Source organism: Coffea arabica, chromosome 11e (genome assembly GCF_036785885.1).
Source record: "Coffea arabica cultivar ET-39 chromosome 11e, Coffea Arabica ET-39 HiFi, whole genome shotgun sequence".
Lineage (NCBI taxonomy): Eukaryota > Viridiplantae > Streptophyta > Magnoliopsida > Gentianales > Rubiaceae > Coffea > Coffea arabica.
The window spans coordinates 34657264-34679702 of NC_092331.1; the positions used below are offsets into that span (position 1 = coordinate 34657264).

The 22439-nt window shown below is 42.3% G+C and overlaps 42 non-coding genes across 42 annotated transcripts; all 42 read left to right on the forward strand.

Annotated features, from left to right (window-relative positions):
* Nucleotides 1–62: 62 nt before the first annotated feature.
* LOC140023130 (5S ribosomal RNA) lies at nucleotides 63–181 on the forward strand. Its single transcript, XR_011827102.1, has one exon. It is a non-coding gene; the product is annotated as a 5S ribosomal RNA (ribosomal RNA).
* A 416-nt stretch (nucleotides 182–597) lies between these two features.
* On the forward strand, nucleotides 598–716 carry LOC140021977 (5S ribosomal RNA). Its single transcript, XR_011825959.1, has one exon. It is a non-coding gene; the product is annotated as a 5S ribosomal RNA (ribosomal RNA).
* Nucleotides 717–1132: 416 nt separating this feature from the next.
* On the forward strand, nucleotides 1133–1251 carry LOC140023131 (5S ribosomal RNA). The gene has a single exon (XR_011827103.1). It is a non-coding gene; the product is annotated as a 5S ribosomal RNA (ribosomal RNA).
* Nucleotides 1252–1668: 417 nt separating this feature from the next.
* LOC140023132 (5S ribosomal RNA) lies at nucleotides 1669–1787 on the forward strand. Its single transcript, XR_011827104.1, has one exon. It is a non-coding gene; the product is annotated as a 5S ribosomal RNA (ribosomal RNA).
* A 413-nt stretch (nucleotides 1788–2200) lies between these two features.
* LOC140024625 (5S ribosomal RNA) lies at nucleotides 2201–2319 on the forward strand. Its single transcript, XR_011828601.1, has one exon. It is a non-coding gene; the product is annotated as a 5S ribosomal RNA (ribosomal RNA).
* Nucleotides 2320–2732: 413 nt separating this feature from the next.
* LOC140021850 (5S ribosomal RNA) lies at nucleotides 2733–2851 on the forward strand. Its single transcript, XR_011825832.1, has one exon. It is a non-coding gene; the product is annotated as a 5S ribosomal RNA (ribosomal RNA).
* Nucleotides 2852–3267: 416 nt separating this feature from the next.
* On the forward strand, nucleotides 3268–3386 carry LOC140032024 (5S ribosomal RNA). The gene has a single exon (XR_011835950.1). It is a non-coding gene; the product is annotated as a 5S ribosomal RNA (ribosomal RNA).
* Nucleotides 3387–3802: 416 nt separating this feature from the next.
* Nucleotides 3803–3921, forward strand: LOC140023133 (5S ribosomal RNA). Its single transcript, XR_011827105.1, has one exon. It is a non-coding gene; the product is annotated as a 5S ribosomal RNA (ribosomal RNA).
* A 417-nt stretch (nucleotides 3922–4338) lies between these two features.
* LOC140023134 (5S ribosomal RNA) lies at nucleotides 4339–4457 on the forward strand. The gene has a single exon (XR_011827106.1). It is a non-coding gene; the product is annotated as a 5S ribosomal RNA (ribosomal RNA).
* A 416-nt stretch (nucleotides 4458–4873) lies between these two features.
* LOC140023135 (5S ribosomal RNA) lies at nucleotides 4874–4992 on the forward strand. Its single transcript, XR_011827107.1, has one exon. It is a non-coding gene; the product is annotated as a 5S ribosomal RNA (ribosomal RNA).
* A 416-nt stretch (nucleotides 4993–5408) lies between these two features.
* LOC140023266 (5S ribosomal RNA) lies at nucleotides 5409–5527 on the forward strand. Its single transcript, XR_011827236.1, has one exon. It is a non-coding gene; the product is annotated as a 5S ribosomal RNA (ribosomal RNA).
* Nucleotides 5528–5943: 416 nt separating this feature from the next.
* Nucleotides 5944–6062, forward strand: LOC140023568 (5S ribosomal RNA). The gene has a single exon (XR_011827537.1). It is a non-coding gene; the product is annotated as a 5S ribosomal RNA (ribosomal RNA).
* A 416-nt stretch (nucleotides 6063–6478) lies between these two features.
* LOC140024922 (5S ribosomal RNA) lies at nucleotides 6479–6597 on the forward strand. Its single transcript, XR_011828898.1, has one exon. It is a non-coding gene; the product is annotated as a 5S ribosomal RNA (ribosomal RNA).
* Nucleotides 6598–7013: 416 nt separating this feature from the next.
* On the forward strand, nucleotides 7014–7132 carry LOC140023947 (5S ribosomal RNA). The gene has a single exon (XR_011827913.1). It is a non-coding gene; the product is annotated as a 5S ribosomal RNA (ribosomal RNA).
* Nucleotides 7133–7550: 418 nt separating this feature from the next.
* On the forward strand, nucleotides 7551–7669 carry LOC140023136 (5S ribosomal RNA). Its single transcript, XR_011827108.1, has one exon. It is a non-coding gene; the product is annotated as a 5S ribosomal RNA (ribosomal RNA).
* A 416-nt stretch (nucleotides 7670–8085) lies between these two features.
* On the forward strand, nucleotides 8086–8204 carry LOC140023138 (5S ribosomal RNA). Its single transcript, XR_011827110.1, has one exon. It is a non-coding gene; the product is annotated as a 5S ribosomal RNA (ribosomal RNA).
* Nucleotides 8205–8619: 415 nt separating this feature from the next.
* On the forward strand, nucleotides 8620–8738 carry LOC140023569 (5S ribosomal RNA). The gene has a single exon (XR_011827538.1). It is a non-coding gene; the product is annotated as a 5S ribosomal RNA (ribosomal RNA).
* Nucleotides 8739–9147: 409 nt separating this feature from the next.
* Nucleotides 9148–9266, forward strand: LOC140023139 (5S ribosomal RNA). The gene has a single exon (XR_011827111.1). It is a non-coding gene; the product is annotated as a 5S ribosomal RNA (ribosomal RNA).
* Nucleotides 9267–9682: 416 nt separating this feature from the next.
* On the forward strand, nucleotides 9683–9801 carry LOC140024273 (5S ribosomal RNA). The gene has a single exon (XR_011828246.1). It is a non-coding gene; the product is annotated as a 5S ribosomal RNA (ribosomal RNA).
* A 415-nt stretch (nucleotides 9802–10216) lies between these two features.
* On the forward strand, nucleotides 10217–10335 carry LOC140023570 (5S ribosomal RNA). Its single transcript, XR_011827539.1, has one exon. It is a non-coding gene; the product is annotated as a 5S ribosomal RNA (ribosomal RNA).
* A 416-nt stretch (nucleotides 10336–10751) lies between these two features.
* On the forward strand, nucleotides 10752–10870 carry LOC140032228 (5S ribosomal RNA). Its single transcript, XR_011836153.1, has one exon. It is a non-coding gene; the product is annotated as a 5S ribosomal RNA (ribosomal RNA).
* A 415-nt stretch (nucleotides 10871–11285) lies between these two features.
* LOC140032336 (5S ribosomal RNA) lies at nucleotides 11286–11404 on the forward strand. Its single transcript, XR_011836262.1, has one exon. It is a non-coding gene; the product is annotated as a 5S ribosomal RNA (ribosomal RNA).
* Nucleotides 11405–11820: 416 nt separating this feature from the next.
* On the forward strand, nucleotides 11821–11939 carry LOC140023140 (5S ribosomal RNA). The gene has a single exon (XR_011827112.1). It is a non-coding gene; the product is annotated as a 5S ribosomal RNA (ribosomal RNA).
* A 418-nt stretch (nucleotides 11940–12357) lies between these two features.
* LOC140023141 (5S ribosomal RNA) lies at nucleotides 12358–12476 on the forward strand. The gene has a single exon (XR_011827113.1). It is a non-coding gene; the product is annotated as a 5S ribosomal RNA (ribosomal RNA).
* A 416-nt stretch (nucleotides 12477–12892) lies between these two features.
* On the forward strand, nucleotides 12893–13011 carry LOC140023142 (5S ribosomal RNA). The gene has a single exon (XR_011827114.1). It is a non-coding gene; the product is annotated as a 5S ribosomal RNA (ribosomal RNA).
* Nucleotides 13012–13426: 415 nt separating this feature from the next.
* On the forward strand, nucleotides 13427–13545 carry LOC140024784 (5S ribosomal RNA). Its single transcript, XR_011828760.1, has one exon. It is a non-coding gene; the product is annotated as a 5S ribosomal RNA (ribosomal RNA).
* A 416-nt stretch (nucleotides 13546–13961) lies between these two features.
* On the forward strand, nucleotides 13962–14080 carry LOC140025096 (5S ribosomal RNA). Its single transcript, XR_011829074.1, has one exon. It is a non-coding gene; the product is annotated as a 5S ribosomal RNA (ribosomal RNA).
* Nucleotides 14081–14496: 416 nt separating this feature from the next.
* LOC140024274 (5S ribosomal RNA) lies at nucleotides 14497–14615 on the forward strand. The gene has a single exon (XR_011828247.1). It is a non-coding gene; the product is annotated as a 5S ribosomal RNA (ribosomal RNA).
* Nucleotides 14616–15030: 415 nt separating this feature from the next.
* Nucleotides 15031–15149, forward strand: LOC140023571 (5S ribosomal RNA). The gene has a single exon (XR_011827540.1). It is a non-coding gene; the product is annotated as a 5S ribosomal RNA (ribosomal RNA).
* A 416-nt stretch (nucleotides 15150–15565) lies between these two features.
* LOC140032229 (5S ribosomal RNA) lies at nucleotides 15566–15684 on the forward strand. The gene has a single exon (XR_011836154.1). It is a non-coding gene; the product is annotated as a 5S ribosomal RNA (ribosomal RNA).
* Nucleotides 15685–16099: 415 nt separating this feature from the next.
* On the forward strand, nucleotides 16100–16218 carry LOC140032337 (5S ribosomal RNA). The gene has a single exon (XR_011836263.1). It is a non-coding gene; the product is annotated as a 5S ribosomal RNA (ribosomal RNA).
* Nucleotides 16219–16634: 416 nt separating this feature from the next.
* LOC140023143 (5S ribosomal RNA) lies at nucleotides 16635–16753 on the forward strand. The gene has a single exon (XR_011827115.1). It is a non-coding gene; the product is annotated as a 5S ribosomal RNA (ribosomal RNA).
* Nucleotides 16754–17168: 415 nt separating this feature from the next.
* LOC140024923 (5S ribosomal RNA) lies at nucleotides 17169–17287 on the forward strand. The gene has a single exon (XR_011828899.1). It is a non-coding gene; the product is annotated as a 5S ribosomal RNA (ribosomal RNA).
* Nucleotides 17288–17702: 415 nt separating this feature from the next.
* LOC140023949 (5S ribosomal RNA) lies at nucleotides 17703–17821 on the forward strand. The gene has a single exon (XR_011827915.1). It is a non-coding gene; the product is annotated as a 5S ribosomal RNA (ribosomal RNA).
* A 418-nt stretch (nucleotides 17822–18239) lies between these two features.
* LOC140032025 (5S ribosomal RNA) lies at nucleotides 18240–18358 on the forward strand. The gene has a single exon (XR_011835951.1). It is a non-coding gene; the product is annotated as a 5S ribosomal RNA (ribosomal RNA).
* A 416-nt stretch (nucleotides 18359–18774) lies between these two features.
* Nucleotides 18775–18893, forward strand: LOC140023144 (5S ribosomal RNA). The gene has a single exon (XR_011827116.1). It is a non-coding gene; the product is annotated as a 5S ribosomal RNA (ribosomal RNA).
* Nucleotides 18894–19308: 415 nt separating this feature from the next.
* Nucleotides 19309–19427, forward strand: LOC140024924 (5S ribosomal RNA). The gene has a single exon (XR_011828900.1). It is a non-coding gene; the product is annotated as a 5S ribosomal RNA (ribosomal RNA).
* Nucleotides 19428–19842: 415 nt separating this feature from the next.
* On the forward strand, nucleotides 19843–19961 carry LOC140023950 (5S ribosomal RNA). The gene has a single exon (XR_011827916.1). It is a non-coding gene; the product is annotated as a 5S ribosomal RNA (ribosomal RNA).
* Nucleotides 19962–20379: 418 nt separating this feature from the next.
* LOC140023145 (5S ribosomal RNA) lies at nucleotides 20380–20498 on the forward strand. Its single transcript, XR_011827117.1, has one exon. It is a non-coding gene; the product is annotated as a 5S ribosomal RNA (ribosomal RNA).
* Nucleotides 20499–20914: 416 nt separating this feature from the next.
* LOC140023146 (5S ribosomal RNA) lies at nucleotides 20915–21033 on the forward strand. Its single transcript, XR_011827118.1, has one exon. It is a non-coding gene; the product is annotated as a 5S ribosomal RNA (ribosomal RNA).
* Nucleotides 21034–21448: 415 nt separating this feature from the next.
* LOC140023572 (5S ribosomal RNA) lies at nucleotides 21449–21567 on the forward strand. The gene has a single exon (XR_011827541.1). It is a non-coding gene; the product is annotated as a 5S ribosomal RNA (ribosomal RNA).
* A 417-nt stretch (nucleotides 21568–21984) lies between these two features.
* On the forward strand, nucleotides 21985–22103 carry LOC140032230 (5S ribosomal RNA). The gene has a single exon (XR_011836155.1). It is a non-coding gene; the product is annotated as a 5S ribosomal RNA (ribosomal RNA).
* Nucleotides 22104–22439: the final 336 nt, after the last annotated feature.

Here is a 22439-nt window from a genome sequence, read left to right on the forward strand (position 1 = left end):
GAAAAGCCACACTGCTTCGCAGGACGGTGTAGTTTAAAAGAATAAAGCGAAAGGAATATGGCGGGTGCGATCATACCAGCACTAATGCACCGGATCCCATCAGAACTTCGAAATTAAGCGTGTTTGGGCGAGAGTAGTACTTGGATTGGTGACCCCCTGGGAAGTCCTCGTGTTGCACCCCTCTCTTTTTTGTTTCGAAATCCAAATTTCCTATTCGTTCTTTATCCTGTAGTAATTTAGCTCCGTCGGAACGATTGCTTAATATTTTGCTTCTTGTCGAAGCGTGAAGGAGGATCTGAAGGCGCGAGACAAATCAGGAACGGTACGGCTCGATCAAAGCCCGGATCGTCACTCAAATTTGTCGGCGCAAATGTATCAGCGCAAGCGTGAAGGATTGATTTCATGATAATTTAGAGTTGCGGGATGATGAAAAAAAACAGGGGGCAAATCAATATCAAAAAAAAATATGAAAGCAAATAAATAAAAGGATAATAGGAAAATGCTTGAATTGACGCTTAAAATGAATTTCGATCTAGAAAAGCCACACTGCTTCGCAGGACGGGGTAGTTTAAAAGAATAAAGCGAAAGGAATATGGCGGGTGCGATCATACCAGCACTAATGCACCGGATCCCATCAGAACTTCGAAATTAAGCGTGTTTGGGCGAGAGTAGTACTAGGATGGGTGACCCCCTGGGAATTCCTCTTGTTGCACCCCTCTCTTTTTTGTTTCGAAATTCAAATTTTCTATTCGTTCTTTATCCGGTAGTAATTTAGGTCCTTCGGAACGATTGCTTTATATTTTGCTTCTTCTCGAAGCATGAAGGCGGATCTGAAGGCGCGAGACAAATCAGGAACGGTACGGCTCGATCAAAGCCCGGATCGTCGCTCAAATTTGTCGGCGCAAATGTATCAGCGCAAGCGTGAAGGATTGATTTCATGATAATTTAGAGTTGCGGGATGATGGAAAAAAATAGGGGGCAAATCAATAACAAAAAAAAATATGAAAGCAAATAAATAAAAGGATAATAGGAAAATGCTTGAATTGACGCTTAAAATGAATTTCGGTCTAGAAAAGCTACACTGCTTCGCAGGACGGGGTAGTTTAAAAGAATAAAGCGAAAGGAATATGGCGGGTGCGATCATACCAGCACTAATGCACCGGATCCCATCAGAACTTCGAAATTAAGCGTGTTTGGGCGAGAGTAGTACTTGGATTGGTGACCCCCTGGGAAGTCCTCGTGTTGCACCCCTCTCTTTTTTGTTTCGAAATCCAAATTTCCTATTCGTTCTTTATCCTGTAGTAATTTAGCTCCGTCGGAACGATTGCTTAATATTTTGCTTCTTGTCGAAGCGTGAAGGAGGATCTAAAGGCGCGAGACAAATCAGGAACGGTACGGCTCGATCAAAGCCCGGATCGTCGCTCAAATTTGTCGGCGCAAATGTATCAGCGCAAGCGTGAAGGATTGATTTCATGATAATTTAGAGTTGCGGGATGATGGAAAAAAACAGGGGGCAAATCAATAACAAAAAAAAAATATGAAAGCAAATAAATAAAAGGATAATAGGAAAATGCTTGAATTGACGCTTAAAATGAATTTCGGTCTAGAAAAGCCACACTGCTTCGCAGGACGGGGTAGTTTAAAAGAATAAAGCGAAAGGAATATGGCGGGTGCGATCATACCAGCACTAATGCACCGGATCCCATCAGAACTTCGAAATTAAGCGTGTTTGGGCGAGAGTAGTACTTGGATTGGTGACCCCCTGGGAAGTCCTCGTGTTGCACCCCTCTCTTTTTTGTTTCGAAATCCAAATTTCCTATTCGTTCTTTATCCTGTAGTAATTTAGCTCCGTCGGAACGATTGCTTAATATTTTGCTTCTTGTCGAAGCGTGAAGGAGGATCTGAAGGCGCGAGACAAATCAGGAACGGTACGGCTCGATCAAAGCCCGGATCGTCGCTCAAATTTGTCGGCGCAAATGTATCAGCGCAAGCGTGAGGATTGATTTCATGATAATTTAGAGTTGCGGGATGATGGAAAAAAACAGGGGGCAAATCAATATAAAAAAAATATGAAAGCAAATAAATAAAAGGATAATAGGAAAATGCTTGAATTGACGCTTAAAATGAATTTCGGTCTAGAAAAGCCACACTGCTTCGCAGGACGGGGTAGTTTAAAAGAATAAAGCGAAAGGAATATGGCGGGTGCGATCATACCAGCACTAATGCACCGGATCCCATCAGAACTTCGAAATTAAGCGTGTTTGGGCGAGAGTAGCACTTGGATTGGTGACCCCCTGGGAAGTCCTCGTGTTGCACCCCTCTCTTTTTTGTTTCGAAATCCAAATTTCCTATTCGTTCTTTATCCTGTAGTAATTTAGCTCCGTCGGAACGATTGCTTAATATTTTGCTTCTTGTCGAAGCGTGAAGGAGGATCTGAAGGCGCGAGACAAATCAGGAACGGTACGGCTCGATCAAAGCCCGGATCGTCGCTCAAATTTGTCGGCGCAAATGTATCACCGCAAGCGTGAAGGATTGATTTCATGATAATTTAGAGTTGCGGGATGATGGAAAAAAATAGGGTGCAAATCAATAACAAAAAAATATAAAGTAAATAAATAAAAGGATAAGAGGAAAATGCTTCAATTGACGCTTAAAATGAATTCCGGTCTAGAAAAGCCACACTGCTTCGCTGGACGGGGTAGTTTAAAAGAATAAAGTGAAAGGAACGTTGTGGGTGCGATCATACCAGCACTAATGCACCGTATCCCATCAGAACTCCGAAGTTAAGCGTGCTTGGGCGTAAGCAGTATTAGGATGGGTGACCCCCTGGGAAGTCCTCGTGTTGCACCCCTCTCTTTTTTGTTTCGAAATCCAAATTTCCTATTCGTTCTTTATCCTGTAGTAATTTAGCTCCGTCGGAACGATTGCTTAATATTTTGCTTCTTGTCGAAGCGTGAAGGAGGATCTGAAGGCGCGAGACAAATCAGGAACGGTACGGCTCGATCAAAGCCCGGATCGTCGCTCAAATTTGTCGGCGCAAATGTATCAGCGCAAGCGTGAAGGATTGATTTCATGATAATTTAGAGTTGCGGGATGATGGAAAAAAACAGGGGGCAAATCAATAATAAAAAAAAATATGAAAGCAAATAAATAAAAGGATAATAGGAAAATGCTTGAATTGACGCTTAAAATGAATTTCGGTCCAGAAAAGCCACACTGCTTCGCAGGACGGGGTAGTTTAAAAGAATAAAGCGAAAGGAACGTGGCGGGTGCGATCATACCAGCACTAATGCACCGGATCCCATCAGAACTCCGAAGTTAAGCATGCTTGGGCGAGAGTAGTACTAGGATGGGTGACCCCCTGGGAATTCCTCTTGTTGCACCCCTCTCTTTTTTGTTTCGAAATTCAAATTTTCTATTCGTTCTTTATCCGGTAGTAATTTAGGTCCTTCGGAACGATTGCTTTATATTTTGCTTCTTCTCGAAGCATGAAGGCGGATCTGAAGGCGCGAGACAAATCAGGAACGGTACGGCTCGATCAAAGCCCGGATCGTCGCTCAAATTTGTCGGCGCAAATGTATCAGCGCAAGCGTGAAGGATTGATTTCATGATAATTTAGAGTTGCGGGATGATGGAAAAAAATAGGGGGCAAATCAATAACAAAAAAAAATATGAAAGCAAATAAATAAAAGGATGATAGGAAAATGCTTGAATTGACGCTTAAAATGAATTTCGGTCTAGAAAAGCTACACTGCTTCGCAGGACGGGGTAGTTTAAAAGAATAAAGCGAAAGGAATATGGCGGGTGCGATCATACCAGCACTAATGCACCGGATCCCATCAGAACTTCGAAATTAAGCGTGTTTGGGCGAGAGTAGTACTTGGATTGGTGACCCCCTGGGAAGTCCTCGTGTTGCACCCCTCTCTTTTTTGTTTCGAAATCCAAATTTCCTATTCGTTCTTTATCCAGTAGTAATTTAGCTCCGTCGGAACGATTGCTTAATATTTTGCTTCTTGTCGAAGCGTGAAGGAGGATCTGAAGGCGCGAGACAAATCAGGAACGGTACGGCTCGATCAAAGCCCGGATCGTCGCTCAAATTTGTCGGCGCAAATGTATCAGCGCAAGCGTGAAGGATTGATTTCATGAAAATTTAGAGTTGCGGGATGATGGAAAAAAACAGGGGGCAAATCAATAACAAAAAAAAAATATGAAAGCAAATAAATAAAAGGATAATAGGAAAATGCTTGAATTGACGCTTAAAATGAATTTCGGTCTAGAAAAGCCACACTGCTTCGCAGGACGGGGTAGTTTAAAAGAATAAAGCGAAAGGAATATGGCGGGTGCGATCATACCAGCACTAATGCACCGGATCCCATCAGAACTTCGAAATTAAGCGTGTTTGGGCGAGAGTAGTACTTGGATTGGTGACCCCCTGGGAAGTCCTCGTGTTGCACCCCTCTCTTTTTTGTTTCGAAATCCAAATTTCCTATTCGTTCTTTATCCTGTAGTAATTTAGCTCCGTCGGAACGATTGCTTAATATTTTGCTTCTTGTCGAAGCGTGAAGGAGGATCTGAAGGCGCGAGACAAATCAGGAACGGTACGGCTCGATCAAAGCCCGGATCGTCGCTCAAATTTGTCGGCGCAAATGTATCAGCGCAAGAGTGAAGGATTGATTTCATGATAATTTAGAGTTGCGGGATGATGGAAAAAAATAGGGGGCAAATCAATAACAAAAAAAAATATGAAAGCAAATAAATAAAAGGATAATAGGAAAATGCTTGAATTGACGCTTAAAATGAATTTCGGTCTAGAAAAGCTACACTGCTTCGCAGGACGGGGTAGTTTAAAAGAATAAAGCGAAAGGAATATGGCGGGTGCGATCATACCAGCACTAATGCACCGGATCCCATCAGAACTTCGAAATTAAGCGTGTTTGGGCGAGAGTAGTACTTGGATTGGTGACCCCCTGGGAAGTCCTCGTGTTGCACCCCTCTCATTTTTGTTTCGAAATCCAAATTTCCTATTCGTTCTTTATCCTGTAGTAATTTAGCTCCGTCGGAACGATTGCTTAATATTTTGCTTCTTGTCGAAGCGTGAAGGCGGATCTGAAGGCGCGAGACAAATCAGGAACGGTACGGCTCGATCAAAGCCCGGATCGTCGCTCAAATTTGTCGGCGCAAATGTATCAGCGCAAGCGTGAAGGATTGATTTCATGATAATTTAGAGTTGCGGGATGATGGAAAAAAACAGGGGGCAAATCAATAACAAAAAAAAATATGAAAGCAAATAAATAAAAGGATAATAGGAAAATGCTTGAATTGACGCTTAAAATGAATTTCGGTCTAGAAAAGCCACACTGCTTCGCAGGACGGGGTAGTTTAAAAGAATAATGCGAAAGGAACATGGCGGGTGCGATCATACCAGCACTAATGCACCGGATCCCATCAGAACTTCGAAATTAAGCATGCTTGGGCGAGAGTAGTACTAGGATGGGTGACCCCCTGGGAATTCCTCTTGTTGCACCCCTCTCTTTTTTGTTTCGAAATTCAAATTTTCTATTCGTTCTTTATCCTGTAGTAATTTAGGTCCTTCGGAACGATTGCTTTATATTTTGCTTCTTCTCGAAGCATGAAGGCGGATCTGAAGGCGCGAGACAAATCAGGAACGGTACGGCTCGATCAAAGCCCGAATCGTCGCTCAAATTTGTCGGCGCAAATGTATCAGCGCAAGCGTGAAGGATTGATTTCATGATAATTTAGAGTTGCGGGATGATGGAAAAAAATAGGGGGCAAATCAATAACAAAAAAAAATAAGAAAGCAAATAAATAAAAGGATAATAGGAAAATGCTTGAATTGACGCTTAAAATGAATTTCGGTCTAGAAAAGCCACACTGCTTCGCTGGACGGGGAAGTTTAAAAGAATAATGCGAAAGGAACGTTGTGGGTGCGATCATACCAGCACTAATGCACCGTATCCCATCAGAACTCCGAAGTTAAGCGTGCTTGGGCGTGAGCAGTATTAGGATGGGTGACCCCCTGGGAATTCCTCTTGTTGCACCCCTCTCTTTTTTGTTTCGAAATTCAAATTTTTTATTCGTTCTTTATCCTGTAGTAATTTAGGTCCTTCGGAACGATTGCTTTATATTTTGCTTCTTCTCGAAGCATGAAGGCGGATCTGAAGGCGCGAGAGAAATCAGGAACGGTACGGCTCGATCAAAGCCCGGATCATCGCTCAAATTTGTTGGCGCAAATGTATCAGCGCTAGCGTGATGGATTGATTTGATGACAATTTATTGTTGCGCGATGAGGGAAAAAAACAGGGTGCAAATCAATAACAAAAAAAAATATGAAAGCAAATAAACAAAAGGATAAGAAAAAAATGCTTGAATTGACGCTTAAAATGAATTTCGGTCTAGAAAAGCCACACTGCTTCGCAGGACGGGGTAGTTTAAAAGAATAAAGCGAAAGGAACATGGCGGGTACGATCATACCAGCACTAATGCACCGGATCACATCAGAACTCCGAAGTTCAGCATGCTTGGGCGAGAGTAGTACTAGGATGGGTGACCCCCTAGGAATTCCTCTTGTTGCACCCCTCTCTTTTTTCTTTCGAAATTCAAATTTTCTATTCGTTCTTTATCCTGTAGTAATTTAGGTCCTTCGGAATGATTGCTTTATATTTTGCTTCTTCTCGAAGCATGAAGGCGGATCTGAAGGCGCGAGACAAATCAGGAACGGTACGGCTCGATCAAAGCCCGGATCGTCGCTCAAATTTGTCGGCGCAAATGTATCAGCGCAAGCGTGAAGGATTGATTCCATGATAATTTAGAGTTGCGGGATGATGGAAAAAAACAGGGGGCAAATCAATGACAAAAAAAAATATGAAAGCAAATAAATAAAAGGATAATAGGAAAATGCTTGAATTGACGCTTAAAATGAATTTCGGTCTAGAAAAGCCAAACTGCTTCGCAGGACGGGGTAGTTTAAAAGAATAAAGCGAAAGGAATATGGCGGGTGCGATCATACCAGCACTAATGCACCGGATCCCATCAGAACTTTGAAATTAAGCGTGTTTGGGCGAGAGTAGTACTTGGATTGGTGACCCCCTGGGAAGTCCTCGTGTTGCACCCCTCTCTTTTTTGTTTCGAAATCCAAATTTCCTATTCGTTCTTTATCCTGTAGTAATTTAGCTCCGTCGGAACGATTGCTTAATATTTTGCTTCTTGTCGAAGCGTGAAGGAGGATCTGAAGGCGCGAGACAAATCAGGAACGGTAAGGCTCGATCAAAGCCCGGATCGTCGCTCAAATTTGTCGGCGCAAATGTATCAGCGCAAGCGTGAGGATTGATTTCATGATAATTTAGAGTTGCGGGATGATGGAAAAAAAAACAGGGGGCAAATCAATAACAAAAAAAAAATATGAAAGCAAATAAATAAAAGGATAATAGGAAAATGCTTGAATTGACGCTTAAAATGAATTTCGGTCTAGAAAAGCCACACTGCTTCGCAGGACGGGGTAGTTTAAAAGAATAAAACGAAAGGAATATGGCGGGTGCGATCATACCAGCACTAATGCACCGGATCCCATCAGAACTTCGAAATTAAGCGTGTTTGGGCGAGAGTAGTACTTGGATTGGTGACCCCCTGGGAAGTCCTCGTGTTGCACCCCTCTCTTTTTTGTTTCGAAATCCAAATTTCCTATTCGTTCTTTATCCTGTAGTAATTTAGCTCCGTCGGAACGATTGCTTAATATTTTGCTTCTTGTCGAAGCGTGAAGGAGGATCTGAAGGCGCGAGACAAATCAGGAACGGTACGGCTCGATCAAAGCCCGGATCGTCGCTCAAATTTGTCGGCGCAAATGTATCAGCGCAAGCGTGAAGGATTGATTTCATGATAATTTAGAGTTGCGGGATGATGGAAAAAAATAGGGGGCAAATCAATAACAAAAAAAAATATGAAAGCAAATAAATAAAAGGATAATAGGAAAATGCTTGAATTGACGCTTAAAATGAATTTCGGTCTAGAAAAGCCACACTGCTTCGCAGGACGGGGTAGTTTAAAAGAATAAAGCGAAAGGAATATGGCGGGTGCGATCATACCAGCACTAATGCACCGGATCCCATCAGAACTTCGAAATTAAGCGTGTTTGGGCGAGAGTAGTACTTGGATTGGTGACCCCCTGGGAAGTCCTCGTGTTGCACCCCTCTCTTTTTTGTTTCGAAATCCAAATTTCCTATTCGTTCTTTATCCTGTAGTAATTTAGCTCCGTCGGAACGATTGCTTAATATTTTGCTTCTTGTCGAAGCGTGAAGGAGGATCTGAAGGCGCGAGACAAATCAGGAACGGTACGGCTCGATCAAAGCCCAGATCGTCACTCAAATTTGTCGGCGCAAATGTATCAGCGCAAGCGTGAAGGATTGATTTCATGATAATTTAGAGTTGCGGGATGATGGAAAAAAACAGGGTGCAAATCAATAACAAAAAAAAATATAAAGTAAATAAATAAAAGAATAAGAGGAAAATGCTTCAATTGACGCTTAAAATGAATTCCGGTCTAGAAAAGCCACACTGATTCGCTGGACGGGGTAGTTTAAAAGAATAAAGCGAAAGGAACGTTGTGGGTGCGATCATACCAGCACTAATGCACCGTATCCCATCAGAACTCCGAAGTTAAGCGTGCTTGGGCGTGAGCAGTATTAGGATGGGTGACCCCCTGGGAATTCCTCTTGTTGCACCCCTCTCTTTTTTGTTTCGAAATTCAAATTTTCTATTCGTTCTTTATCCTGTAGTAATTTAGGTCCTTCGGAACGATTGCTTTATATTTTGCTTCTTCTCGAAGCATGAAGGCGGATCTGAAGGCGCGAGAGAAATCAGGAACGGTACGGCTCGATCAAAGCCCGGATCATCGCTCAAATTTGTCGGCGCAAATGTATCAGCGCTAGCGTGATGGATTGATTTGATGACAATTTATTGTTGCGCGATGAGGGAAAAAAACAGGGTGCAAATCAATAACAAAAAAAAATATGAAAGCAAATAAACAAAAGGATAAGAAAAAAATGCTACGCTTAAAATGAATTTCGGTCTAGAAAAGCCACACTGCTTCGCAGGACGGGGTAGTTTAAAAGAATAAAACGAAAGGAATATGGCGGGTGCGATCATACCAGCACTAATGCACCGGATCCCATCAGAACTTCGAAATTAAGCGTGTTTGGGCGAGAGTAGTACTTGGATTGGTGACCCCCTGGGAAGTCCTCGTGTTGCACCCCTCTCTTTTTTGTTTCGAAATCCAAATTTCCTATTCGTTCTTTATCCTGTAGTAATTTAGCTCCGTCGGAACGATTGCTTAATATTTTGCTTCTTGTCGAAGCGTGAAGGAGGATCTGAAGGCGCGAGACAAATCAGGAACGGTACGGCTCGATCAAAGCCCGGATCGTCGCTCAAATTTGTCGGCGCAAATGTATCAGCGCAAGCGTGAAGGATTGATTTCATGATAATTTAGAGTTGCGGGATGATGGAAAAAAACAGGGGGCAAATCAATGACAAAAAAAAATATGAAAGCAAATAAATAAAAGGATAATAGGAAAATGCTTGAATTGACGCTTAAAATAAATTTCGGTCTAGAAAAGCCAAACTGCTTCGCAGGACGGGGTAGTTTAAAAGAATAAAGCGAAAGGAATATGGCGGGTGCGATCATACCAGCACTAATGCACCGGATCCCATCAGAACTTCGAAATTAAGCGTGTTTGGGCGAGAGTAATACTTGGATTGGTGACCCCCTGGGAAGTCCTCGTGTTGCACCCCTCTCTTTTTTGTTTCGAAATCCAAATTTCCTATTCGTTCTTTATCCTGTAGTAATTTAGCTCCGTCGGAACGATTGCTTAATATTTTGCTTCTTGTCGAAGCGTGAAGGAGGATCTGAAGGCGCGAGACAAATCAGGAACGGTACGGCTCGATCAAAGCCCGGATCGTCACTCAAATTTGTCGGCGCAAATGTATCAGCGCAAGCGTGAAGGATTGATTTCATGATAATTTAGAGTTGCGGGATGATGGAAAAAAACAGGGTGCAAATCAATAACAAAAAAAAATATAAAGTAAATAAATAAAAGAATAAGAGGAAAATGCTTCAATTGACGCTTAAAATGAATTCCGGTCTAGAAAAGCCACACTGATTCGCTGGACGGGGTAGTTTAAAAGAATAAAGCGAAAGGAACGTTGTGGGTGCGATCATACCAGCACTAATGCACCGTATCCCATCAGAACTCCGAAGTTAAGCGTGCTTGGGCGTGAGCAGTATTAGGATGGGTGACCCCCTGGGAATTCCTCTTGTTGCACCCCTCTCTTTTTGTTTCGAAATTCAAATTTTCTATTCGTTCTTTATCCTGTAGTAATTTAGGTCCTTCGGAACGATTGCTTTATATTTTGCTTCTTCTCGAAGCATGAAGGCGGATCTGAAGGCGCGAGAGAATTCAGGAACGGTACGGCTCGATCAAAGCCCGGATCATCGCTCAAATTTGTCGGCGCAAATGTATCAGCGCTAGCGTGATGGATTGATTTCATGACAATTTATTGTTGCGCGATGAGGGAAAAAAACAGGGTGCAAATCAATAACAAAAAAAAAATATGAAAGCAAATAAATAAAAGGATAAGAGAAAAATGCTTGAATTGACGCTTAAAATGAATTTCGGTCTAGAAAAGCCACACTGCTTCGCTGGACGGGGTAGTTTAAAAGAATAAAGCGAAAGGAACATGGCGGGTGCGATCATACCAGCACTAATGCACCGGATCCCATCAGAACTCCGAAGTTAAGCATGCTTGGGCGAGAGTAGTACTAGGATGGGTTACCCCCTGGGAATTCCTCTTGTTGCACCCCTCTTTTTTTGTTTCGAAATTCAAATTTTCTATTCGTTCTTTATCCTGTAGTAATTTAGGTCCTTCGGAATGATTGCTTTATATTTTGCTTCTTCTCGAAGCATGAAGGCGGATCTGAAGGCGCGAGACAAATCAGGAACGGTACGGCTCGATCAAAGCCCGGATCGTCGCTCAAATTTGTCGGCGCAAATGTATCAGCGCAAGCGTGAAGGATTGATTTCATGATAATTTAGAGTTGCGGGATGATGGAAAAAAACAGGGGGCAAATCAATAACAAAAAAAAATATGAAAGCAAATAAATAAAAGGATAATAGGAAAATGCTTGAATTGACGTTTAAAATGAATTTCGGTCTAGAAAAGCCACACTGCTTCGCAGGACGGGGTAGTTTAAAAGAATAATGCGAAAGGAACATGGCGGGTGCGATCATACCAGCACTAATGCACCGGATCCCATCAGAACTTCGAAGTTAAGCATGCTTGGGCGAGAGTAGTACTAGGATGGGTGACCCCCTGGGAATTCCTCTTGTTGCACCCCTCTCTTTTTTGTTTCGAAATTCAAATTTTCTATTCGTTCTTTATCCTGTAGTAATTTAGGTCCTTCGGAACGATTGCTTTATATTTTGCTTCTTCTCGAAGCATGAAGGCGGATCTGAAGGCGCGAGACAAATCAGGAACGGTACGGCTCGATCAAAGCCCGAATCGTCGCTCAAATTTGTCGGCGCAAATGTATCAGCGCAAGCGTGAAGGATTGATTTCATGATAATTTAGAGTTGCGGGATGATGGAAAAAAATAGGGGGCAAATCAATAACAAAAAAAAATAAGAAAGCAAATAAATAAAAGGATAATAGGAAAATGCTTGAATTGACGCTTAAAATGAATTTCGGTCTAGAAAAGCCACACTGCTTCGCAGGACGGGGTAGTTTAAAAGAATAAAGCGAAAGGAATATGGCGGGTGCGATCATACCAGCACTAATGCACCGGATCCCATCAGAACTTCGAAATTAAGCGTGTTTGGGCGAGAGTAGTACTTGGATTGGTGACCCCCTGGGAAGTCCTCGTGTTGCACCCCTCTCTTTTTTGTTTCGAAATCCAAATTTCCTATTCGTTCTTTATCCTGTAGTAATTTAGCTCCGTCGGAACGATTGCTTAATATTTTGCTTCTTGTCGAAGCGTGAAAGAGGATCTGAAGGCGCGAGACAAATCAGGAACGGTACGGCTCGATCATAGCCCGGATCGTCGCTCAAATTTGTCGGCGCAAATGTATCAGCGCAAGCGTGAGGATTGATTTCATGATAATTTAGAGTTGCGGGATGATGGAAAAAAAAACAGGGGGCAAATCAATAACAAAAAAAAAATATGAAAGCAAATAAATAAAAGGATAATAGGAAAATGCTTGAATTGACGCTTAAAATGAATTTCGGTCTAGAAAAGCCACACTGCTTCGCAGGACGGGGTAGTTTAAAAGAATAAAACGAAAGGAATATGGCGGGTGCGATCATACCAGCACTAATGCACCGGATCCCATCAGAACTTCGAAATTAAGCGTGTTTGGGCGAGAGTAGTACTTGGATTGGTGACCCCCTGGGAAGTCCTCGTGTTGCACCCCTCTCTTTTTTGTTTCGAAATCCAAATTTCCTATTCGTTCTTTATCCTGTAGTAATTTAGCTCCGTCGGAACGATTGCTTAATATTTTGCTTCTTGTCGAAGCGTGAAGGAGGATCTGAAGGCGCGAGACAAATCAGGAACGGTACGGCTCGATCAAAGCCCGGATCGTCGCTCAAATTTGTCGGCGCAAATGTATCAGCGCAAGCGTGAAGGATTGATTTCATGATAATTTAGAGTTGCGGGATGATGGAAAAAAATAGGGGGCAAATCAATAACAAAAAAAAATATGAAAGCAAATAAATAAAAGGATAATAGGAAAATGCTTGAATTGACGCTTAAAATGAATTTCGGTCTAGAAAAGCCACACTGCTTCGCAGGACGGGGTAGTTTAAAAGAATAAAGCGAAAGGAATATGGCGGGTGCGATCATACCAGCACTAATGCACCGGATCCCATCAGAACTTCGAAATTAAGCGTGTTTGGGCGAGAGTAGTACTTGGATTGGTGACCCCCTGGGAAGTCCTCGTGTTGCACCCCTCTCTTTTTTGTTTCGAAATCCAAATTTCCTATTCGTTCTTTATCCTGTAGTAATTTAGCTCCGTCGGAACGATTGCTTAATATTTTGCTTCTTGTCGAAGCGTGAAGGAGGATCTGAAGGCGCGAGACAAATCAGGAACGGTACGGCTCGATCAAAGCCCAGATCGTCACTCAAATTTGTCGGCGCAAATGTATCAGCGCAAGCGTGAAGGATTGATTTCATGATAATTTAGAGTTGCGGGATGATGGAAAAAAACAGGGTGCAAATCAATAACAAAAAAAAATATAAAGTAAATAAATAAAAGAATAAGAGGAAAATGCTTCAATTGACGCTTAAAATGAATTCCGGTCTAGAAAAGCCACACTGATTCGCTGGACGGGGTAGTTTAAAAGAATAAAGCGAAAGGAACGTTGTGGGTGCGATCATAACAGCACTAATGCACCGTATCCCATCAGAACTCCGAAGTTAAGCGTGCTTGGGCGTGAGCAGTATTAGGATGGGTGACCCCCTGGGAATTCCTCTTGTTGCACCCCTCTCTTTTTTGTTTCGAAATTCAAATTTTCTATTCGTTCTTTATCCTGTAGTAATTTAGGTCCTTCGGAACGATTGCTTTATATTTTGCTTCTTCTCGAAGCATGAAGGCGGATCTGAAGGCGCGAGAGAAATCAGGAACGGTACGGCTCGATCAAAGCCCGGATCATCGCTCAAATTTGTCGGCGCAAATGTATCAGCGCTAGCGTGATGGATTGATTTCATGACAATTTATTGTTGCGCGATGAGGGAAAAAAACAGGGTGCAAATCAATAACAAAAAAAAATATGAAAGCAAATAAACAAAAGGATAAGAAAAAAATGCTTGAATTGACGCTTAAAATGAATTTCGGTCTAGAAAAACCACACTGCTTCGCAGGACGGGGTAGTTTAAAAGAATAAAGCGAAAGGAACATGGCAGGTACGATCATACCAGCACTAATGCACCGGATCACATCAGAACTCCGAAGTTCAGCATGCTTGGGCGAGAGTAGTACTAGGATGGGTGACCCCCTAGGAATTCCTCTTGTTGCACCCCTCTCTTTTTTCTTTCGAAATTCAAATTTTCTATTCGTTCTTTATCCTGTAGTAATTTAGGTCCTTCGGAACGATTGCTTTATATTTTACTTCTTCTCGAAGCATGAAGGCGGATCTGAAGGCGCGAGACAAATCAGGAACGGTACGGCTCGATCAAAGCCCGGATCGTCGCTCAAATTTGTCGGCGCAAATGTATCAGCGCAAGCGTGAAGGATTGATTTCATGATAATTTAGAGTTGCGGGATGATGGAAAAAAACAGGGGGCAAATCAATGACAAAAAAAAATATGAAAGCAAATAAATAAAAGGATAATAGGAAAATGCTTGAATTGACGCTTAAAATAAATTTCGGTCTAGAAAAGCCAAACTGCTTCGCAGGACGGGGTAGTTTAAAAGAATAAAGCGAAAGGAATATGGCGGGTGCGATCATACCAGCACTAATGCACCGGATCCCATCAGAACTTCGAAATTAAGCGTGTTTGGGCGAGAGTAATACTTGGATTGGTGACCCCCTGGGAAGTCCTCGTGTTGCACCCCTCTCTTTTTTGTTTCGAAATCCAAATTTCCTATTCGTTCTTTATCCTGTAGTAATTTAGCTCCGTCGGAACGATTGCTTAATATTTTGCTTCTTGTCGAAGCGTGAAGGAGGATCTGAAGGCGCGAGACAAATCAGGAACGGTACGGCTCGATCAAAGCCCGGATCGTCACTCAAATTTGTCGGCGCAAATGTATCAGCGCAAGCGTGAAGGATTGATTTCATGATAATTTAGAGTTGCGGGATGATGGAAAAAAACAGGGTGCAAATCAATAACAAAAAAAAATATAAAGTAAATAAATAAAAGAATAAGAGGAAAATGCTTCAATTGACGCTTAAAATGAATTCCGGTCTAGAAAAGCCACACTGATTCGCTGGACGGGGTAGTTTAAAAGAATAAAGCGAAAGGAACGTTGTGGGTGCGATCATACCAGCACTAATGCACCGTATCCCATCAGAACTCCGAAGTTAAGCGTGCTTGGGCGTGAGCAGTATTAGGATGGGTGACCCCCTGGGAATTCCTCTTGTTGCACCCCTCTCTTTTTGTTTCGAAATTCAAATTTTCTATTCGTTCTTTATCCTGTAGTAATTTAGGTCCTTCGGAACGATTGCTTTATATTTTGCTTCTTCTCGAAGCATGAAGGCGGATCTGAAGGCGCGAGAGAATTCAGGAACGGTACGGCTCGATCAAAGCCCGGATCATCGCTCAAATTTGTCGGCGCAAATGTATCAGCGCTAGCGTGATGGATTGATTTCATGACAATTTATTGTTGCGCGATGAGGGAAAAAAACAGGGTGCAAATCAATAACAAAAAAAAAATATGAAAGCAAATAAATAAAAGGATAAGAGAAAAATGCTTGAATTGACGCTTAAAATGAATTTCGGTCTAGAAAAGCCACACTGCTTCGCTGGACGGGGTAGTTTAAAAGAATAAAGCGAAAGGAACATGGCGGGTGCGATCATACCAGCACTAATGCACCGGATCCCATCAGAACTCCGAAGTTAAGCATGCTTGGGCGAGAGTAGTACTAGGATGGGTTACCCCCTGGGAATTCCTCTTGTTGCACCCCTCTTTTTTTGTTTCGAAATTCAAATTTTCTATTCGTTCTTTATCCTGTAGTAATTTAGGTCCTTCGGAATGATTGCTTTATATTTTGCTTCTTCTCGAAGCATGAAGGCGGATCTGAAGGCGCGAGACAAATCAGGAACGGTACGGCTCGATCAAAGCCCGGATCGTCGCTCAAATTTGTCGGCGCAAATGTATCAGCGCAAGCGTGAAGGATTGATTTCATGATAATTTAGAGTTGCGGGATGATGGAAAAAAACAGGGGGCAAATCAATAATAAAAAAAAATATGAAAGCAAATAAATAAAAGGATAATAGGAAAATGCTTGAATTGACGCTTAAAATGAATTTCGGTCTAGAAAAGCCACACTGCTTCGCAGGACGGGGTAGTTTAAAAGAATAAAGCGAAAGGAACGTGGCGGGTGCGATCATACCAGCACTAATGCACCGGATCCCATCAGAACTTCGAAGTTAAGCATGCTTGGGCGAGAGTAGTACTAGGATGGGTGACCCCCTGGGAATTCCTCTTGTTGCACCCCTCTCTTTTTTGTTTCGAAATTCAAATTTTCTATTCGTTCTTTATCCTGTAGTAATTTAGGTCCTTCGGAACGATTGCTTTATATTTTGCTTCTTCTCGAAGCATGAAGGCGGATCTGAAGGCGCGAGACAAATCAGGAACGGTACGGCTCGATCAAAGCCCGAATCGTCGCTCAAATTTGTCGGCGCAAATGTATCAGCGCAAGCGTGAAGGATTGATTTCATGATAATTTAGAGTTGCGGGATGATGGAAAAAAATAGGGGGCAAATCAATAACAAAAAAAAATAAGAAAGCAAATAAATAAAAGGATAATAGGAAAATGCTTGAATTGACGCTTAAAATGAATTTCGGTCTAGAAAAGCCACACTGCTTCGCAGGACGGGGTAGTTTAAAAGAATAAAGCGAAAGGAATATGGCGGGTGCGATCATACCAGCACTAATGCACCGGATCCCATCAGAACTTCGAAATTAAGCGTGTTTGGGCGAGAGTAGTACTTGGATTGGTGACCCCCTGGGAAGTCCTCGTGTTGCACCCCTCTCTTTTTTGTTTCGAAATCCAAATTTCCTATTCGTTCTTTATCCTGTAGTAATTTAGCTCCGTCGGAACGATTGCTTAATATTTTGCTTCTTGTCGAAGCGTGAAAGAGGATCTGAAGGCGCGAGACAAATCAGGAACGGTACGGCTCGATCATAGCCCGGATCGTCGCTCAAATTTGTCGGCGCAAATGTATCACCGCAAGCGTGAAGGATTGATTTCATGATAATTTAGAGTTGCGGGATGATGGAAAAAAACAGGGTGCAAATCAATAACAAAAAAAAATATAAAGTAAATAAATAAAAGAATAAGAGGAAAATGCTTCAATTGACGCTTAAAATGAATTCCGGTCTAGAAAAGCCACACTGCTTCGCTGGACGGGGTAGTTTAAAAGAATAAAGCGAAAGGAACATGGCGGGTACGATCATACCAGCACTAATGCACCGGATCACATCAGAACTCCGAAGTTCAGCATGCTTGGGCGAGAGTAGTACTAGGATGGGTGACCCCCTAGGAATTCCTCTTGTTGCACCCCTCTCTTTTTTCTTTCGAAATTCAAATTTTCTATTCGTTCTTTATCCTGTAGTAATTTAGGTCCTTCGGAATGATTGTTTATATTTTGCTTCTTCTCGAAGCATGAAGGCGGATCTGAAGGCGCGAGACAAATCAGGAACGGTACGGCTCGATCAAAGCCCGGATCGTCGCTCAAATTTGTCGGCGCAAATGTATCAGCGCAAGCGTGAAGGATTGATTCCATGATAATTTAGAGTTGCGGGATGATGGAAAAAAACAGGGGGCAAATCAATGACAAAAAAAAATATGAAAGCAAATAAATAAAAGGATAATAGGAAAATGCTTGAATTGACGCTTAAAATGAATTTCGGTCTAGAAAAGCCAAACTGCTTCGCAGGACGGGGTAGTTTAAAAGAATAAAGCGAAAGGAATATGGCGGGTGCGATCATACCAGCACTAATGCACCGGATCCCATCAGAACTTTGAAATTAAGCGTGTTTGGGCGAGAGTAGTACTTGGATTGGTGACCCCCTGGGAAGTCCTCGTGTTGCACCCCTCTCTTTTTTGTTTCGAAATCCAAATTTCCTATTCGTTCTTTATCCTGTAGTAATTTAGCTCCGTCGGAACGATTGCTTAATATTTTGCTTCTTGTCGAAGCGTGAAGGAGGATCTGAAGGCGCGAGACAAATCAGGAACGGTAAGGCTCGATCAAAGCCCGGATCGTCGCTCAAATTTGTCGGCGCAAATGTATCAGCGCAAGCGTGAGGATTGATTTCATGATAATTTAGAGTTGCGGGATGATGGAAAAAAAAACAGGGGGCAAATCAATAACAAAAAAAAAATATGAAAGCAAATAAATAAAAGGATAATAGGAAAATGCTTGAATTGACGCTTAAAATGAATTTCGGTCTAGAAAAGCCACACTGCTTCGCAGGACGGGGTAGTTTAAAAGAATAAAGCGAAAGGAACGTGGCGGGTGCGATCATACCAGCACTAATGCACCGGATCCCATCAGAACTCCGAAGTTAAGCATGCTTGGGCGAGAGTAGTACTAGGATGGGTGACCCCCTGGGAATTCCTCTTGTTGCACCCCTCTCTTTTTTGTTTCGAAATTCAAATTTTCTATTCGTTCTTTATCCGGTAGTAATTTAGGTCCTTCGGAACGATTGCTTTATATTTTGCTTCTTCTCGAAGCATGAAGGCGGATCTGAAGGCGCGAGACAAATCAGGAACGGTACGGCTCGATCAAAGCCCGGATCGTCGCTCAAATTTGTCGGCGCAAATGTATCAGCGCAAGCGTGAAGGATTGATTTCATGATAATTTAGAGTTGCGGGATGATGGAAAAAAACAGGGGGCAAATCAATAACAAAAAAAAATATGAAAGCAAATAAATAAAAGGATAATAGGAAAATGCTTGAATTGACGCTTAAAATGAATTTCGGTCTAGAAAAGCAACACTGCTTCGCAGGACGGGATAGTTTAAAAGAATAAAGCGAAAGGAATATGGCGGGTGCGATCATACCAGCACTAATGCACCGGATCCCATCAGAACTTCGAAATTAAGCGTGTTTGGGCGAGAGTAGTACTTGGATTGGTGACCCCCTGGGAAGTCCTCGTGTTGCACCCCTCTCTTTTTTGTTTCGAAATCCAAATTTCCTATTCGTTCTTTATCCTGTAGTAATTTAGCTCCGTCGGAACGATTGCTTAATATTTTGCTTCTTGTCGAAGCGTGAAAGAGGATCTGAAGGCGCGAGACAAATCAGGAACGGTACGGCTCGATCATAGCCCGGATCGTCGCTCAAATTTGTCGGCGCAAATGTATCACCGCAAGCGTGAAGGATTGATTTCATGATAATTTAGAGTTGCGGGATGATGGAAAAAAACAGGGTGCAAATCAATAACAAAAAAAAATATAAAGTAAATAAATAAAAGAATAAGAGGAAAATGCTTCAATTGACGCTTAAAATGAATTCCGGTCTAGAAAAGCCACACTGCTTCGCTGGACGGGGTAGTTTAAAAGAATAAAGCGAAAGGAACATGGCGGGTACGATCATACCAGCACTAATGCACCGGATCACATCAGAACTCCGAAGTTCAGCATGCTTGGGCGAGAGTAGTACTAGGATGGGTGACCCCCTAGGAATTCCTCTTGTTGCACCCCTCTCTTTTTTCTTTCGAAATTCAAATTTTCTATTCGTTCTTTATCCTGTAGTAATTTAGGTCCTTCGGAATGATTGTTTATATTTTGCTTCTTCTCGAAGCATGAAGGCGGATCTGAAGGCGCGAGACAAATCAGGAACGGTACGGCTCGATCAAAGCCCGGATCGTCGCTCAAATTTGTCGGCGCAAATGTATCAGCGCAAGCGTGAAGGATTGATTCCATGATAATTTAGAGTTGCGGGATGATGGAAAAAAACAGGGGGCAAATCAATGACAAAAAAAAATATGAAAGCAAATAAATAAAAGGATAATAGGAAAATGCTTGAATTGACGCTTAAAATGAATTTCGGTCTAGAAAAGCCAAACTGCTTCGCAGGACGGGGTAGTTTAAAAGAATAAAGCGAAAGGAATATGGCGGGTGCGATCATACCAGCACTAATGCACCGGATCCCATCAGAACTTTGAAATTAAGCGTGTTTGGGCGAGAGTAGTACTTGGATTGGTGACCCCCTGGGAAGTCCTCGTGTTGCACCCCTCTCTTTTTTGTTTCGAAATCCAAATTTCCTATTCGTTCTTTATCCTGTAGTAATTTAGCTCCGTCGGAACGATTGCTTAATATTTTGCTTCTTGTCGAAGCGTGAAGGAGGATCTGAAGGCGCGAGACAAATCAGGAACGGTAAGGCTCGATCAAAGCCCGGATCGTCGCTCAAATTTGTCGGCGCAAATGTATCAGCGCAAGCGTGAGGATTGATTTCATGATAATTTAGAGTTGCGGGATGATGGAAAAAAAAACAGGGGGCAAATCAATAACAAAAAAAAAATATGAAAGCAAATAAATAAAAGGATAATAGGAAAATGCTTGAATTGACGCTTAAAATGAATTTCGGTCTAGAAAAGCCACACTGCTTCGCAGGACGGGGTAGTTTAAAAGAATAAAACGAAAGGAATATGGCGGGTGCGATCATACCAGCACTAATGCACCGGATCCCATCAGAACTTCGAAATTAAGCGTGTTTGGGCGAGAGTAGTACTTGGATTGGTGACCCCCTGGGAAGTCCTCGTGTTGCACCCCTCTCTTTTTTGTTTCGAAATCCAAATTTCCTATTCGTTCTTTATCCTGTAGTAATTTAGCTCCGTCGGAACGATTGCTTAATATTTTGCTTCTTGTCGAAGCGTGAAGGAGGATCTGAAGGCGCGAGACAAATCAGGAACGGTACGGCTCGATCAAAGCCCGGATCGTCGCTCAAATTTGTCGGCGCAAATGTATCAGCGCAAGCGTGAAGGATTGATTTCATGATAATTTAGAGTTGCGGGATGATGGAAAAAAATAGGGGGCAAATCAATAACAAAAAAAAATATGAAAGCAAATAAATAAAAGGATAATAGGAAAATGCTTGAATTGACGCTTAAAATGAATTTCGGTCTAGAAAAGCCACACTGCTTCGCAGGACGGGGTAGTTTAAAAGAATAAAGCGAAAGGAATATGGCGGGTGCGATCATACCAGCACTAATGCACCGGATCCCATCAGAACTTCGAAATTAAGCGTGTTTGGGCGAGAGTAGTACTTGGATTGGTGACCCCCTGGGAAGTCCTCGTGTTGCACCCCTCTCTTTTTTGTTTCGAAATCCAAATTTCCTATTCGTTCTTTATCCTGTAGTAATTTAGCTCCGTCGGAACGATTGCTTAATATTTTGCTTCTTGTCGAAGCGTGAAGGAGGATCTGAAGGCGCGAGACAAATCAGGAACGGTACGGCTCGATCAAAGCCCAGATCGTCACTCAAATTTGTCGGCGCAAATGTATCAGCGCAAGCGTGAAGGATTGATTTCATGATAATTTAGAGTTGCGGGATGATGGAAAAAAACAGGGTGCAAATCAATAACAAAAAAAAATATAAAGTAAATAAATAAAAGAATAAGAGGAAAATGCTTCAATTGACGCTTAAAATGAATTCCGGTCTAGAAAAGCCACACTGATTCGCTGGACGGGGTAGTTTAAAAGAATAAAGCGAAAGGAACGTTGTGGGTGCGATCATACCAGCACTAATGCACCGTATCCCATCAGAACTCCGAAGTTAAGCGTGCTTGGGCGTGAGCAGTATTAGGATGGGTGACCCCCTGGGAATTCCTCTTGTTGCACCCCTCTCTTTTTTGTTTCGAAATTCAAATTTTCTATTCGTTCTTTATCCTGTAGTAATTTAGGTCCTTCGGAACGATTGCTTTATATTTTGCTTCTTCTCGAAGCATGAAGGCGGATCTGAAGGCGCGAGAGAATTCAGGAACGGTACGGCTCGATCAAAGCCCGGATCATCGCTCAAATTTGTCGGCGCAAATGTATCAGCGCTAGCGTGATGGATTGATTTCATGACAATTTATTGTTGCGCGATGAGGGAAAAAAACAGGGTGCAAATCAATAACAAAAAAAAAATATGAAAGCAAATAAATAAAAGGATAAGAGAAAAATGCTTGAATTGACGCTTAAAATGAATTTCGGTCTAGAAAAGCCACACTGCTTCGCTGGACGGGGTAGTTTAAAAGAATAAAGCGAAAGGAACATGGCGGGTGCGATCATACCAGCACTAATGCACCGGATCCCATCAGAACTCCGAAGTTAAGCATGCTTGGGCGAGAGTAGTACTAGGATGGGTTACCCCCTGGGAATTCCTCTTGTTGCACCCCTCTTTTTTTGTTTCGAAATTCAAATTTTCTATTCGTTCTTTATCCTGTAGTAATTTAGGTCCTTCGGAATGATTGCTTTATATTTTGCTTCTTCTCGAAGCATGAAGGCGGATCTGAAGGCGCGAGACAAATCAGGAACGGTACGGCTCGATCAAAGCCCGGATCGTCGCTCAAATTTGTCGGCGCAAATGTATCAGCGCAAGCGTGAAGGATTGATTTCATGATAATTTAGAGTTGCGGGATGATGGAAAAAAACAGGGGGCAAATCAATAACAAAAAAAAATATGAAAGCAAATAAATAAAAGGATAATAGGAAAATGCTTGAATTGACGTTTA